General features: G+C 44.1%; 1 protein-coding gene across 7 annotated transcripts in view; it reads left to right on the top strand.

Annotated features, from left to right (window-relative positions):
• Window positions 1–12,507, top strand: part of LOC106586125 (double-stranded RNA-specific editase 1) — a 202,036-nt gene that overhangs the window by 47,996 nt on the left and 141,533 nt on the right. For 6 of the 7 annotated variants that reach the window (XM_045707803.2, XM_082968872.1, XM_082968869.1 and 3 more), the window contains exon 2: window positions 9,396–9,471. The exons of the other annotated variant lie outside the window; for it this stretch is intronic. The gene's annotated coding sequence lies outside the window, so the exon portion shown is untranslated. The remainder of the gene's footprint in view (window positions 1–9,395; window positions 9,472–12,507) is intronic. 7 annotated transcript variants of the gene reach the window in all.

The following is a 12,507-nucleotide window of genomic DNA, read 5'->3' as shown; positions in this document are numbered from 1 at the left end:
TTTCACCTTATGGCTTGGTTTTTGCTCTGACATGCACTGTCAACTGTAAGACCTTATGTAGACAGGTGTGCCTTACCAAATCACCATGTCCAATCAATTGAATTTACCACAGATGAACTCCAGTGAAGTTGTAAAAACATTTAAAGAATGATCAATGGAAACAGGATGCACCTGAGCTCAATTTTGAGTCTCATCGTAAAGGGTCTGAATTCTTATGTAAATAAGGTATTTCTGTTTTTGTTCCAACCCAGCACTAATCCTAGCGCAAACGGTCAAGCACTTGATTAGGTGAGTCGGCTGTTTGTGCTGGGCCGGAACAAAAATCTGCACTCTAGCCAGGGTTTTATTAAAAAAGTTATTCTAATCGATTTTGCAACGACCTCACCTTCCACTCTATGATCAGTTAACAGTGAGAGGTCTAGTGTCCACTCCACAGCCACCTGAGAGTATATATATTTTTTTACCCCAGACATACAATGGGACCATAAGGGCATATTGAGAATTGTGAAGACACGTCGAGACGGGCAGTAGATCAACATTTTATTCCATGTTTTTATAGCGATCAATCCGGTCATGTTGATGTCTCAAAAAGATGGTGTTCCTGGAGCAGACGGCTGTTTAAACAGGGCCGCGCCGTTGGACAGTTCTCGAATATTTAATGGACAGCTGGATGGGTTTGGCTGAGTTAAACAAGGCTTGAACAGACGCTAAATGAAGTCTATTATAAGGCAACTTCTGCCACAGCCGAGTATGTGGAGCAATAACAGTGTGTCCAAGAAAGACAGTCGCACGAACTAAAATGGACACAATCGCATTTGTGCCCCATACACACACCCACATTATGCATAACATAATGACACACCGCGCACACACACACACACACACCCAATGTGCACTTTCTTTGGATCCACACCAAAACCTTTCTGTAAGCTTGCGCATTTTAATTGTATAGACCCTATACAAATATATTGACCCTTAAGTCCAGCTATTCGGACAGGAAATGTCCACGCACATGCAGTGATACTGAGTATAGTAGGTCAGTGAGTGAGTGGATGCCATGCTGCTTGGTACTCACTAACCCTGCTGGGGAATGAATCCTCCCTGGCTGGACATACTCTCAGCGAGGGAACTGGTGCTCCCAGCTCTAGAGTCGCTCCATCCCCCCAACACACACACACACACACACACACACACACACACACACACACACACACACACACTATCCTGATGAGGCAGAAGGGACTGCCTGGGCTGGGTGTGTTTTGTGTGTGTGCAATGGGAGTTGGGGACGTTACATCTGTGAGGGTCATCTTTCCCTGGCTGACACTCTCTCCCTTGCGCTCTCACGGTCTCGCTCGCTTAATCTCTTTCGCTATTCCTCTCTCCAGCTCCCCCTCTGTTTTTCCCCTCTCTCTGTGGGTCATAGCCGCTTGTGCTGTCAAAGACTCTCCCCCGGCCACTTCCACTGCAGCAGCAGCAGCCTCCAATCCCAGCAGGAAGGTGGGACAATTTGAATGCATTACACAAGCACTGTTTTCCTCCGCAGTGGCCTGCTGCGTTCCGACTCCTCTCCCTCTAGCTGTCCCATATTTCCCCCCCCCCCATTCTTTTCTAAACCACACTGTCATAGTTATTCTCCTCTGATAATTTCTCTTTTGTTCTATGTAATTTTGTTACCATCGTTTGACTGGAATCTAAAGAAACGTGTTTTATCTAGCGAGACCACACAGAGCCTAATCTCTCTGTAATATAGATAATACTACTCTCTGCATCTCTCCCTCGCGCTCTCCCTATATATTTCATATCTCTCTCGTTTTTGTAACTTGAGGGTATATCTCACCTGCTGTCTGTCACAGGTCATGGGGAAGCTGTTATTTTTCCATCAGTGTTAATCTGGTTTGAGTGAATCTAAGGCACGACTCCCTCCTTCCCCCCTCTGCACCAGAGACTGATGCACCTGCCCGGGCTTGTTAGCCTTGTGATTCACCTCCAAGAAGATGACATGAAACACAACTCTCCAGGAAGAGGGCTTTTATTGTTGATTTATGGTGATTTGTGGTTCTCTCCTCCGTGTGTGTGTGTGTGTGTGTGTGTGTGCGTAGAACGAGATGGCTCAACAACATTATGGTAGAGGAATGACAATTGCGTGTGGATTTTCATAACCGCGTTTGAGCTTATGAACGTTGTTAGCGCAGGCCAAATGTCATCAGTTTACACAGCCTGTTGCGTCAGAATCACGGTTGTCCTCAGTGTCGTGAATCAAAGTGAATGATAATGATTAAAGGATTACATGACAATATCATCTTATCCTTTCAATGTTATCTTCACTTAGATTTTGTGTAATCGGTATCAGTGTCTTTTTGATTTGACTCACGCTTATCTTTATCGTCACCGTTGTATAAACGGTGACAACTACGTTTGATCATAATCTTATAATTGCTGTTATAATTTGCAATTGTTTTCCCTCCATCTTCCAAGTTCATCATCCTCCTCACCATCCCATGGTTATCTCACTGTAGCCTGACCCTCTCTTTATGAGAGTGTACTGCTGCCTCTGCCAAGAGGCCTGACCTTTCTATGGCACAGGTGGTAGTGCACGTGCCCCGTAACCACAAGGTGTCTGGTTCAAACCTCGCACTGACTGTTCCCCCTCAATCGCTACATTAGCCCTGTTGGAACAAATAGATTGGTCCCAGGTTTTAGACCGTCGCTTTGTTTACACCTTTGGAGCCAGGGCAGGAAGACCGAGACGGGAAGAGCGAGAACAACCCTGAGGCCTGAGAGGATGTGGGATAACTGAATCAACCTGTAGTCAGAGGGCATACCGTTTTTGGTAATTTTTTTGTTGTTGGTGTGGGTGGTGCGCACAGACTCTACCGGTCAAAAGTTTTAGGACACCCCCATTTCCCCCCCCCCCCCCCCCCCAGTTTTTATTGAAATTTAAGCAGTTCAAATGGTCAATGGTACAAAGGTAAGCGGTAAACTGCCAGAGGTTAAAAAGTTTTTTAAGTTACCATATTGTGCAGCCCTAGCGACGCCCATTCTCTCACCCTCCTTTGTTCTTTTCCTCCTTGGCCTTTCTGACCGTTTCCCAGCACTCATTGAATGAGCGAGAGTCCTGACCTGTGTTGCCCCTGACTCGTCATTCATAATGAATGATGTTGGGTCTGTTTGCGAGATAATAATGGTAGCGATGGGAGACTGGTGTCCTGGGGAGACTATCACACACTGTCAGTCAAGCCAATAGGAGCCCTTTGATGTGGGGAGCCAAGCGGTTTCATTGGTTGAGATTGACAGTTTGCGGCCTTTATATGCCCCGTTTGGTTTATTTGCAGTATTTTATTTTTTCTTCTTCACCTTTTTTTATTTAACTCGGCAAGTCAGTTAAGAACAAATTCTTATTTACAATGACGGCCTAGGAACAGTGGGTTAACTGCCTTGTTCATGGGCAGAACGACCGATTTCTACCTTGTCTGCTCGGGGTTTCGATCTAGCAACCTTTTCTGTTACTGGCCCAACGCTCTAACCACTAGGCTACCTGCCGCGTATAAACATTGATGCTAGCTTTTTCAGTCTTGCGGTATATGTACAGTTGACTTTGTTGTGCTAAGCACTGCCCAACTGGGTTTGAAATGGGTCAGGTATGTTCATGTGGTTCGTTATTGTCCAGCTCTCTGCAGCAATTGAAGCAACTAAATACTAGTGTTGCGTGTCTCTAGCACTTAGAGCATATTGCTGCTTTGCAGGGCTATAACAGCTTTTTTTCTTTATACTGCCCATATGAACAGTGGAGCAGTGAGGGCTTCTTGGCTCTAGCAAGAGGTTGCTGCAGTCTGTAGTCGAGTACTGCTGACACTGCTGCTCTACCCTCATTAGACCTGTGATGTTTTAACTGTGTTTCTTGCTTGACGAGGCGGCAGTCTGCTTATTGCATACAGCACCTCCTGGCCCATGGCCCAGGGAGATGAAGCCACACGGAGGGAGATAATCAACCTTTTTGTATCGTCTAATGTATATTTAATGGGATTCTTTCGAGGCCGGAGGATGAGCAAATTGAGTGGTAATTTTTGGTGTCCTATGCAGTAACCGTATCAATGCAAGAAAGCGAGAGAGAATTTTAAGAGTTTGTCTGAGTCGTAGGGAAATCCAACGATGGGAATCCATCCAGCCTACACTTTTGGCAGACTCAGGGAATGGGGTTAATTACGTCTGTGTCGAAACTGTTCTGATCAGTTTCTGTCACGCTCCACTAACAAATACACTTGGCACTCTAACACCCCTTGTCACTCTGCTGAATCCAAGCAGTTCGGGAAAAGTGAAAATCTCATCAAATGCTTTCCAATCTAAGCAGTTTTCGTCTGAACATTTACAGGCCAAACTGTCTGCTTGCAGTTTTCGTCCATCTAGATGGGAGTATTTCACTATTTGCCTTCCCAAAATGCACTTGAAGGATTAAGTTAGCAAGAACGCAAAGCCAGTGCTGTAGGCGTAGGGGAAAACCACTCGCTGTTTGAGTGTCTGTTTTTATTGGGTCTGCAGATATGGTTTTCTTAGCAAACAGGTGAAAATGGTGTCGGCACGAAACACATGACCTATGCTGCTACTGTGGGTTGAAGTGTTGGAAAACTGGGGGGGAGGGGGGGTCGTCGTCATCGGTTTTCTGCCTTCCTGCTTACGTCTAGTCAAATGCACGGAGATCATTTTGCTGTAAGCATAGTATTTTGTTTTCTTGATGTTCTTTAGAGCATTAATGGTAGGCTATCCTTTGTTACAGAAAGTCAAATCAGTTGGGATGTTGGCAGCAGTCTCTCCCTCTGACTGACTGCATCAAGGGGTCATTTTAATTTGATCACAAGATGGCTAACCATGGTTGGCTACCCGTCTGCTTCTGGATTTCACAACGCTACATTGTTGCATTTGCAAAACCATACCAATTTGGCAATCAGGAACAGATTGTCTCTCAGGCTACAGAACTGCTTGCGTCACATAGCGTCTCCATTTTGACATTGCTGTGCAGTCTGTGGGAGATTCTTCACTGTCACTAAGTGTTGTTGCCATAGTTGAACTCTGGTGTCAAAAACACCTGACTAGACTTTCTCCATTCTTTAGTCCACACCCCTTTCCCTGTAACATGCCCCTAATCTTCATTGGGCACTAATGTCCCCTTGACGATAGCTTGGAGACATGCTGAGAAGATGAAGGCTGTAATTGAGGGGTGGAGACTCTTTGTGGCTGTGTAAGTGGGGACGGTTGTATAGGCCTACCTATACATCTTTAGGGTAATGCAGATAAGCATTATCATGAGGGTTGTGACGATACCAGTATCACACAAAACATTTTTTTTCCTCCCATGGGCAAAAATGAAAACACAAAGCAGACCTAACTCTTTGGTCCATTTAAAAAAAATACAGCAGTTTTTTTTAAAATTTTTAATGTATGTAAAATATTGTGTGCTATAGCTTGGAAAAGAAATGAAATGTGACTCAGGACGACAACATAATATTTGTTTCCAACATTAGGGCTGTTTTTTCTAAGGAAGTTAAGTTAAATCTGCTTTTTGTTTCCTTGCCATGATACTAACAAGTATCGCGATGCTGGTATCATCTCGGCCCTAATTATCCTATCCCTTAGAGTTAAATTCTGGCATTGTAGTGTGTGCGCAGTGGGTTTGTGAGTGCTTGAGTTAATATTTATGTCACAATCAACAGTGGGATAAGATGCCTAATTTAACTTTAGTCACTGTCTTGCATCTGTTTCAGCTTGCGTGACGTGGATGCATCTGGGGAGTTGCTCAATTTAACTGTAGCTTCACTGGCTGCCTGGTCTCAGTGTTTGACAGGATATGCTGCTCTATTTTTAGACTGCGTTTTAAAGCCAGGATGATGCCATCCTATGTGTTTGCCAACATCTATAGCTTTTGCTCCCCTTTTCCTTCTTATTATGAATGGAGTTACGTAGCAAGGGCAGCACAGGGCTGCACTTACCATGCCAGAAATAAAACAACCCGTCCTATGTCATAACAGATCCATAACCATGCAGTGATTTTTATAATATCGCTTGAATTACATTTTACGGTTAACGACGTGATACCTGTCATACCATGCCGTGTCGGATTGTTGCGATTACCATGAAACCAATATCGCAACCTTTTATAATGCAAAAATGTCCCCATGACAAACTTTCAAGCTCGTCACGGTTTTAGGAACCCAGTGGCCTGATGACGATCCCTGTGGTATCAAATCGAGTTGTCAACATCTGGAGTAGCTTCTGGTGTGCCAGCATTACACTGAGGACAAGAGTTTGTTCACCACTAATCTTAAGGCTAGGCGTCCCGCTAGCGGGACAACTTCCGGTGAAACTGGAAGGCACGCAATTCAAATAAATAATCATAGCAATTATGGATATTAACTTCTTAGTGATCCCTTCGTGTGTCAATCCCGTTAATGGGATTGAATTGACAACACCCAGTGAAATAGCAGCGCGCCAAATTCAAAACCAGAAATAATAATGATGATGATGATGATTCATACAAGTGTTATACATTGGTTTAAAGATTAACTTCTTGTTAATCCAGCCACAGTGTCAGATTTCAAAAAGGCTTTACGGCGAAAGCAAACCATGCAATTATCTGAGGACAGTGCCCAGCATACCAACAAATGAAAATCAGATTTCAACCCGCCAGGCGCGACACAAAAGTCAGAAATAACGATATAATTCATGCCTTACCTTTTGAAGATCTTCTGTTGGCACTCCAATATGTCCATTAAACATCACAAATGGTCCTTTTGTTCGATAAATTCTGGTCCATTTAGTTTGTTTCAGAAAATACACCTGTTCCAACTCGCTCAACATGACTACAAAATATCTAATAAGTTACCTGTAACCGCTGTCCAAACATTTCAAACAACTTTCCTAATCCAACTTTAGGTATTTTAAAACGTAAATAATCAATAAAATTTAAGACGGGATAAACTGTGTTCAATACCGGATAAAAACAACGTGAAGCGCATGACCTGGAGTGCGCATCAAAACATTAGAGAGCACTAGGCTGGACCCTCGTTCTGAATAGCCGTACTTCTTCATTTCTCTAAAGGAAAAACATCAACCAATTTCTAAAGACTGTTGACATCTAGTGGAAGCAATAGGAACTGCAACCAAGTGCCACAGAAATCTAGGTTCCCATAGAAAATCAATTGAAAACCGAGTCGCCTCAAAAACCAAAACAATCCTGAATGGTTTGTCCTTGGGGTTTCGCCTGCCAAATACGTTCTGTTATACTCAGACATAATTTTAACAGTTTTAGGCATTTTAGAGTGTTTTCTATCCAAATCCACCAATTATATGCATATCCTAGCTTCTGGTCCTGAGTAGCAGGCAGTTTACTTTGGGCACACTTTTCATCCGGATCTGAAAATAGTGCCCACTAGCCTTTTAAGCGTTTAGGAACATACAAGTGTCTTATATCGGTTAAAAGCTTAAATTCTTGTTAATATAACTGTCATGTCCGATTTTACAATAGGCTTTGGAAGAAACAAGCCTGAAACCTTGAACAAGGACTGACATCTAGTGGAATCCCTAGGAATTGCAATCTGGGAGCTGGATTTGGATATGCCCTTATACTTTCAATTGTAAGAGCATGGGCTCTCAAAAAAAAACCGTTCTGGTTAGTTTTTCTTTTGGATTTTCTCCTACCATTTTCTATTGTGTTATAGTCTCATACATTTATTTTAACATTTTTACAAACTTCAAAGTGTTTTCTATCCAATGGTACCAATTATATGCATATCCTGGCTTCTGGGCCTTAGTAACAGGCAGTTTACTTTGGGCACGTCAGTCAGGTGGAAATTGAGGAAAAAAGGGACCCTAGCCTGAACGCGCAGATAGGCCGGTGCGATAAGGCGTGAAGGCGACCCCCCCCCCCCCCCCCCCTCCTTGTAGGAGAACTCCCCCCCTCCCCCCCGTCTTGGCTGTGATTATGGGGGCTCAGGGAGAGGAAGAACACTTTGGTGAGGGCCTGGAATACTGATGCCCTTCTCCATCTCTTCCGCACACATGTGCCGTGATAAGACGTGACACATGGAGAGTGGCTGCTTCAGACCCAACTTGACCATATGCCACGTGCAGCAGCCGTATGGACTGCGCCACTCACCCCACACTAGCCTCTTTTGGTTGGCTGAACAGCTCACTTAAGGGCGGCACGGTGCTTCTTTTTAATTTTTAAAATGTTTTACTTCAAGCTACGTGGAAATCGCTTCGCTCTGTAAAATCTTTTGTACTTGTCACTCCCCATCATTGCTACATAAGTGCTAACAAGCCGTTTTTGCATTCATTCAAATTTTATGAACACTGTAATAAAGTCATTTTCATTTTCCCCTTCGTATCAATGTTACATCCACATATAATGCATACTTTGAGTTGAATCCATCTACTCAAATATTGTTTGGAATGCTTTGTCCAGCCATCTTCATTTTCTTAGTGTCGAATGGCCGTCTGGTTTCCTTTGACACGACCAACCAGTATCAGGGTCAATGTTGTCACTCAATGACAAATGGCCATGTGATATCTGATTTGCTTACTTGCAGTTGTTACTGTAATGGTCCTGACCTGTATCATCGTGCAGACTGACATTCCGGCTGGCATGCCAAAGCCCATCTCCTATGCCAGTCTTGCCACCTGTACTGGCACTGCCTTATTACGCAGGTAACTTTCAGGTCAAGTCCCTAATTGATTGTGATTTGCTCAGATGCCAGGGATCGAAAAAAATGTTTGCCTCTCACCTGTCTCCGGTACTTCTCCTTGATGCTCCTATAATTGGATCACCAAATGCTATTGGTTGGTTGGGGGGGTTGCCCGTCTGACCCCTCTGCCAGTTTCCTTGAGCCTTACAAATATGGACTACCACACAGTTTGATGTTTGGCAGACACATTTTTGTGATGGCTTTTGATTGTTGGTGGTCATGTGTTTCACACCGCTGGGCTGAGGGTCGGCACATCTGGGTAAGTGGATACTAATGCACTTGGCATGGGTGTCTGGGAAATTCGGACACTTCCCATTAGGTTTAGTATGGTTATCTATACTGAAAAAAATATTAATACAATATGCAACAATTTCAATGATTTTACTGAGTTACAGTTCATAAGGAAATCAGTCAGTCAAAATAAATAAATTAGGCCCTAATCTATGGATTTCGCATGACTGTGCAGGGGTGCAGCCACACACTGGGGAGCCAGGCCCAGCCAATCAGAATGAGTTTTTCCCCACAAAAGGTTTTTTTTACAGACCGAAATAAACTTTACATGTTGCATTTTATCATTTTGTTCAGTGTAGCTTGGCTGACTTCTCTGTTTTACACAAAGATTATTATAATACCAATACTGATATTCTCTCTTTTCAGAGCTCTAACACCTGCTCGTAGGACATTGAAACTTTGGCAAAGAGCTGCATCACTCCGCTGACTGCCCAGAGACACAGTAAGTTGAACAGAGTGTAGTTCACTCCACACACCTTACGTAATTCCAAGTGCGTGGATAAACTCTATAGACAGCATTTGAAAAAGAAACTCCAGCACACTGGTATTCTAGAATACTCCACAAACTATCCAGGCTATTTGGACTGTTCATTGGTAAAGGTCGCTGTCACTACTCTAAGGCTGACCTGTGAAGTCTGACTTCAGACATTGTGGGATTTAGATTTCTCGGACATCTGATTGTTCATCCTTACCCAACTTGTGCCTGACAGACACGACTTTAAGCTTGTAGATCAATTGGAGCAGCTGCAGTTTATTTATTTTCAAATAAAGTATGACTAGCTGCTAGGGTTTGTTCAGTGTGAGACCTGGGTAGGTGTGGCTCTGTCCGGGCCTTTGAGTGACATGGCTTGACATTGGCACCAAGAGGACACACAATCATCAATCTTCAACTCTGCAACAAGACCCAGTCCCTTCAACAGTTAAATCCATGAATATGTAAAAAGGCAGACCATATGAATATCATATCCCTGTGTTGGGTTACCCAATAGCTTTAAGGCTGCCTTATTGAAAGTGACACTACAGCCAACCCGGGTTGCGTTTCCGATGCCCGACACATTAATAATTAAGGTTGCCCCTATGACCACCGCAACTATGACCTCCGTATCATAAAACGCCAGTGTGCGTTACACCAAATGACTGTAACCTGCGTCATCTGGCACACAGACTTTGATGTATTTTCTCAGGTCTTAGAATATAACAATTCTACCCAGTTTCTATTTTTGAACAGCGCAAATAGCAGGGGGTAAGGGATTCTTATTTTTCTCCCCACTGGTGGAAATCCAAATCCTATTCGGTTGATTAGGGCTGATTTGTTGTGCGCTATGCTGGCTTCTAAAGGATCCGATTCCCCTTTTGGGAATTCCGCTTTTTTTGCATTGTGTAATGGCCCAGAGCCGTCTGAGCGCTCTCTGGGGGATGCCATGCTGCTCGGCGGAGTGGAGCACTGACTGAATGCCCGGTCTGTTCAGCAGCTCCCTGAGGCTGTGGCACGGGCGACAGTGCCTGGCGGTGTTGAAGTGACTGTGTTAAGCTGGCAGCATTGACGCGCTGAGACTGTTGTTCTGTTGTGCAGGCAAATTAACTCCCTCAGGAGCTCTGCGGGCTGGAAACCTGGGCGCTCCTCTCTTGCCGTTGCCTCTCCCATTCTCTCCCTCTCGATCTGCACAGGCAAATATAGGCCTCCAGTGGAGCTGTATCCACACACATAATTGGCAGTGTACTGGACACACACACACACACACACGTACGTCAGTGCCAGCACCGGTCATGCTGAATACCAATAGTGGCAACGCATGTTTTTTTAGGGAAATTGCCAGGGAGGGGTGTGTGACGGTTACGATGCTGATGTTCATCCTGGCAGGCAAAGTGCCTGTGGTGTCCTCTGTCTCCCCCTCTTCACCTCCATAACAGTAAGGATTATTTACTGCAGCGTTGGCAAAATAGTGGCAACACACTGAACTAGTCAACACAGTGAGTCAATGAGTGCCGCCACAGGCAAGCACAGCAGACTGGGTACAGGATACCGGCAAATGCTGACGGAGATACTGTTGTGGAGAGCAGTCATAGTAGACAGACGGACAGAGACCGGCGTGGAGGCAGGCAAACCGACAGGCATGTTTATTGACAAACCGAGACCCACCTACAAGATTGAGTCACGGTCTAGCCATTTTTGTACATGCATCTACCCACAGTGTGCTGTCTGCCTGTGCTGCCTGGGCATACTGCTCTGCCCAGGTGTGCACCGACAGATGGCGAGGAAGATTAAAAATGCAAGGCTATTCTTGATGGGACCGCTTCTCTTTATTTAAATGTTCTTGTTTTAAAACATTTTTTTTACTGCAGCGGTAACATCTCTGATTAATTAATCTTCACTATAGTCTAAAATGTCATGCAGTGATATTTAATTTATGACAGTGGAAAAGATGTGTTAATTTGTAGGCAGCCTGCTGGGAGAATTGTTAGGATATAGACCACCTCACCTTGGTGTGTGTGTGTGTGTGTGTGTGTCCATGCTTTCATGAGACATGAACTTTCACAGCCCAGACACACATACCCACATACATACAGTTGAAGTCGGAATTTTACATACACCTTAGCCAAATGCATTTAAACTCAGTTTTTCACAATTCCTGACATTTAATCCTAGTAAAAATTCCGTCTTAGGTCAGTTAGGATCACCACTTTATTTTAAGAATGTGAAATGTCAGAATAATAGAGAATGATTTATTTCAGCTTTTATTTCTAACATCACATTCCCAGTGGTTCAGAAGTTTACATACACTCAATTAGTATTTGGTAGCATTGCTTTTAAATTGTTTAACTTGGGTCAAACGTTTCTGGTAGCCTTCCACAAGCTTCCCACAATAAGTTCGGTGAATTTTGGCCCATTCCTCCTGACAGAGCTGGTGTAACTGAGTCAGGTTTGTAGGCCTCCTTGCCCGCACACGCTTTTTCAGTTCTGCCCACAAATGTTCTATGGGATTGAAGTCGGGGATTTGTGATGGCCGCTCCAATACCTTGACTTTGTTGTCCTTAAGCCATTTTGCCACTACTTTGGAAGTATGCTTGCTTTAACTTCCTGACTGATGTCTTGAGATGTTGCTTCAATATATCCATATACATTTCTTTCCTCATGATGCCATCTATTTTGTGAAGTGCACCAGTCCCTCCTGCAGCAAAGCACCCCCCACAACATGCTACTGCCACCTCCGTGCTTCACGGTTGGGATGGTATTCTTCGGCTTGCAAGCGTCCCCATTTTGGCTTTTTCCTTGCTGAGCAGCCTTTCAGGTTATGTCGATATAGGACTCGTTTTACTGTGGATATAGATACTTTTGTACCTGTTTCCTCCAGCATCTTCACAAGGTCTTTTGCTGTTGTTCTGGGATTAATTTGCACTTTTTGCACCAAAGTACGTTCATCTCTTGGAGACAACGCCATCTCCTTCTTGAGCGGTATGACGACTGCGTGGTCCCATG

This window comes from Salmo salar, chromosome 25 (genome assembly GCF_965601325.2).
Source record: "Salmo salar chromosome 25, fSalSal1, whole genome shotgun sequence".
NCBI lineage: Eukaryota > Metazoa > Chordata > Actinopteri > Salmoniformes > Salmonidae > Salmo > Salmo salar.
Note: the sequence above shows the minus strand (reverse complement) of the source record. Positions and strands in the feature narration are given on the sequence as shown.